Below are 4744 nucleotides of genomic sequence, written 5' to 3'. Positions count from 1 at the left end.
AAAGAACACAAGAAACTAGACATCAACAAACCAAATAATCCAATTTAAAAATGGGGTACAGATCTAAACAGAATTCTCAGCAGAAGAATTCCCAATGGCGGAGAAACACTTAAAGAATTGTTCAACATCCTTAGCCATCAGAGAAATGCAAATCAAAATGACTCTGAGATTCCATCTTACACCTGTCAGAATGACTAAGATTAAAAGCACAGGTGACAGCTTATGCTGGAGAGGATGTAGAGTAAGGGGAACACTCCTTCACTGTTGGTGGGAGTGCACACTTGCGTGGCCACTTTGGAAATCAGTATGGCAGTTTCTCAGAAATCTGGGTATCAATCTATCTCACAACCCAGCAATACCACTCTTGAGCATATACCCAAAGGACACTCAACCGTAACACAAGGACACTTGCTCAGTTATGTTCATAGCAGCTTTATTTGTAATAGCCAGAACCTGGAAACAATGTCCTTCAACCAAGGAATGGATAAAGAAAATGTGGAACATTTACACATGGAGTATTATTACTCAACGGTTAAAACCAATGTCAAGAAATTTAAAGGCAAATGGATGGAACTAGAAAAAAAAAATCATCCTGAGTGAGGTATCCCAGACCAAAAAGAGCAAACATGGTATGGACTCACTCCTAAGTGGATATTAGCTGTAAAATAAAGGATAGCTCCAATCCACAGACCCAGAGAGGCTCGGTAACAAGGAGGGCTCCAGGAAGGATGCTTGGATCTTCCAGGGAAGGGGAAATAAGAGGGATTTTGTGGGTGGGCTGTGAATGGGTGGGGATGAGTGGTCAGGTTGGGGGAGGGGAAGAATACTGAAAGAGGCTACAGGAAAGGGGGTGCAGTTTAAGGTCAGGTAAAAACCTGGCGCAAGGGAATTCCCCAGGAATCTACAAGGATGACACCAGCTAAGACACCTAACAATAGCTGATAGGTAGCCTGAACTGGCCAGTGGTCATCAAAGAGGCTTCATCTTACAACTGATAGAAACAGATGCAGGCCCACAGCCAAACATTAGGTGGAGTTCAGGAAATCCTGCAGAAGAGAGGGAGGATGGATTATAGGAGCCAGAGGGGTCAAGGACACTACAAGAAAACTCACAGAGCCTGACCTAACAACCAGGGAGCCACGTGGGACTGACCTAGGTCCTCTGTATATATGTGCAGTTGTATAACTTGGTCCTCTGTGGGAGTCCTCTAATAGTGGGAACAGGGGCTGTCTCCGACTCTTTTACTGACTTTTAGAACCCTATTCCTCATACTGGGTCGCCTTTCCCAGCCTTAATACATGGGTGGTGCTTAGTCTCATCGCAACTTGATATGCCATGCTTTGTTGATACTCATGGGAGACCTGCCTTTCCCTAAACAGAAACGGAGAAGTGGATTGGAGGGTGGGAACAGAGTGGGGGGTGGGGGAGGGACTGGAAGGAGAGGAGGGAGAGGAAACTGTGACTGGGTTGTAAAATAAATAATTTATTTTAAAACAAACAAACAAAACCCCAGAAACCGTGCTAGCAGCGAATTCACTACTCAGGGTTGCTCACAGCGAGCCTTGTTTTTCCTTCTGTGCTCCTCTCGGAGCAGCAACTCTGTGGCCTGCATTTCCCACGTTTGAGCTACTTAACAACTGGCTATTTTTGCTAATCTTTTGGATTAGTCTTTGAACTGCTAGAGACTCGCCGCCTTAAAAAGGAAATGTTTCTGCCTTAGAACTTCTACTCTGGTGGAAATAAGCATGGTCATTCCAAAAAAAAAAAAAAAAATGCTGCGTAAGTACCCAATGGTGTACCTCAAAATGGGTCCCAGCAGCTAAAAATAAGCCCTTCAGGGATAGCAAAACCTAGGCCAGGCGCAGAGTGACCAACAGACCCTTCTGGAAACAAGGAACCTCAAAGCCCAAAGGCTGAGCTGCTCTTGGCCTACTTTGATCTAGTACAAATACCAAAGCGGATGCAGATAAATTGTATATATAAATCAAAATGTTACCCTGTCCTTGATAAAAATGTTCAATTATAATATGTCACTCAAAAGGAAATACAGACTGTGCTCAGTGGTAGAGCCCCTGCCTAGAATCCCCAGTGAGGGGCTGGGGTGTGGCTCAGTGGTAGAGCCCCTGCCTAGAATCCCCAGTGAGGGGCTGGGGTGTGGCTCAGTGGTAGAGCCCCTGCCCAGAATCCCCAGTGAGGGGCTGGGGTGTGGCTCAGTGGATCTAGTGCAGTCTGGGTGTGATGGTGTCTGAATCCCAGCAGTTAGGAGATGGAGATAGGAAGATTAGGAGTACAACTCAAGCCTCAGTTGTGCAGCAAATTTGAGGCCATCCTGGGCCGTAGAATATCCCATCGTTTAAAAGAGGACACAATTCAATGTCTTGTCCTATGTGCATACAGTTGTGCAAACATCATTACACTCAAATTTAGGGTAGTTTCATCACCACCAAAAAACCCCTGAATATCTTACTCATCTTCCCATCACTCCTTTGGACTTTGTCCCAGACCCTGGCAACCTCTATTCTATTTTCCGTCTCTGTGGATTCACTTTGTCTGACATTTCATAGAAGTACAATTTTGCAATAGGTGACCTTTTGCTCCTGCCTTCTTCACACGTTTTCACAATTCAAGGGTGTTGCAGCATATATCAATTCCTCATTCTTGCTAGGTACCAAATGCTGGGGGTTCATCCTGCTGGGCAACATATCGTACCCTGAATATCCCTCTTCATTAACTCAGTGTGTGTGTGTGTGTGTATCCCACTTCATTAACTCAGTGTGCGTGTGTATCCCACTTCATTAACTCAGTGTGTGTGTGTGTGTGTATTCCACTTCATTAACTCAGTGTGTGTGTGTGTCTGTGTGTGTCTGTGCGTGTCTGTGTATTCCACTTCATTAACTCAGTGTGTGTATATGTGTGTGTATCCCACTTCATTAACTCAGTGTGTATGTGTGTGTGTGTATTCCACTTCATTAACTCAGTGTGTGTGTGTGTGTGTATCCCACTTCATTAACTCAGTGTGTGTGTGTGTCTGTGTGTCTGTGTGTGCATGTGTGTGTGTGTATGCGTGTGGGTATGTGTGTTTGCGATTGCACGTGCCTGGGCAGGAGGTCAAAGCTTGCCCTCAGGTGTGGTTCCTCAGGCTTTCTCCACCTTGTCCGCTGCCAGCAAGGCTAGGCTAGCTGGCCAGTTATCTCCGGTGATCCTCCTGTTTCTGCCTCTCCAGGGCTGGCTTTAAAGACGCACACTCCACACCTGGCTTTTGCACATGGGTTTTGGAGATCAAGCTCAGGTCCTCGTTCTTGTGTGCTTGTCTCGCTCATCCCAGCTCGGCTTCATTTTGGCATTTGTTTCCTTTTCTGGTTTTCCAGGAGCTCTGATCCCAGGCCTTGCGCAGACTGGGCAAGCCTTCTGCCACTGAGCTCCATCCTCCAGCCTCCTTTATTTCCCTCAGTTTCTCTGCTCCATGCCTTAGTCACCTTATGTCACCACTGCTAATCTCTACAGACTAGGTGGTGACTCAGCTAACAAGCATTTGGAGCTGGAGAGGTGGCTCAGCAGTTAAGAGCACTGGCTGCTGTTACAGAGGACATGGATTTGATTCCTAGCCCCCACATGGCAGCTCACAACCTTGTGTAACTCCAGTTCCAGGTGATCTGATGCCCTCTTCTGGCCTCCATGGGTACCAGGCACGCACAGGATGCAAAGACATAACCACAGGCAAAACATCCATAAAGCATTTGTTTCTCATGAATCTGGAGGCAGAAATTTCGAGATCAAGGAGCTGCAGTTAAGAGCACCTGTTGCCGGAGGACTTGAGTTTGGTTCCCAGCATCTACCCTGAGCAGTTCACAGCCTTTTGTAACTCCAGATCATAGATTCTTGTGTGTAACTGAGGAATTGCCAAGGTTTCCCAGTGCAGCAGTAGCCCCTGTGTTCCCACCAACAGCATCCTGGGACTCCAATCTCTCTGCATCCTCCTGCAAACTCCCCCTCACTCTCGGGTGAGAGCCGGTCTAGTGTATGCAATTTGCATTTCCCTCATGACTAATGGGGCTGAACGTTTCTTCCCTTGAGTTGGTTATAGATATGACTCATCTCTTGTTCCCCATTCATGCTGAAAGGGCAAGGGTGATTACAGCAGTCTGTATTTCCTCTCCCTGGACGGCTCCATAATCTTACAAACTTGAGAATGTCCTCTTGCCCCTCAAGATTAGAGAAGGGAAAGACTAAATCAGCCTGTGTCTATTATGTGGATGTTACTCAATCTTCTCCCTTAATCTTTGTGTTGATGCTGAGAAGATTGTGTGTGTGTGTGTGTGTGTGTGTGTGTGTGTGTGTGTGTGTTACAGTAAATGGAACACAGGGCTTTGCAGATGTTAGGCAGGCTCTCTGAGCCAGAGCCACATGCCCAGACACTCACTGAGGGATTCCAGGCAAGTGCTCTACCTCTGAGCCATACCCCTGGCCCTTCTCTGGGAGATTCTAGCCAGTGGCTCTACAGCTGAGCGACACCCCCAGTGATGGAGGAAGGTCATTGGTTGATTAAATAAAGAAGCTGCTTGCCCTGATAGGTTAGGACGTAGGTGGGAGGAAGAGAAAGTGAGGTCAGAGACTCGACACCTCTCCTCTCAGGGGCAGACGCCTCAGAGAGACTCGACAGCTCTCCACTCTTGCGGGCAGAGGCGAGAGCTCTGCTCTCTGAGGCACACGCGATGAAGCTCCGACCCAGGATGGACGTAGGCTA

The sequence above is a fragment of the Microtus ochrogaster genome, unplaced genomic scaffold (genome assembly GCF_000317375.1).
Source record: "Microtus ochrogaster isolate Prairie Vole_2 unplaced genomic scaffold, MicOch1.0 UNK27, whole genome shotgun sequence".
In the NCBI taxonomy this organism is placed as follows: Eukaryota; Metazoa; Chordata; class Mammalia; order Rodentia; family Cricetidae; genus Microtus; species Microtus ochrogaster.
Note: the sequence above shows the minus strand (reverse complement) of the source record.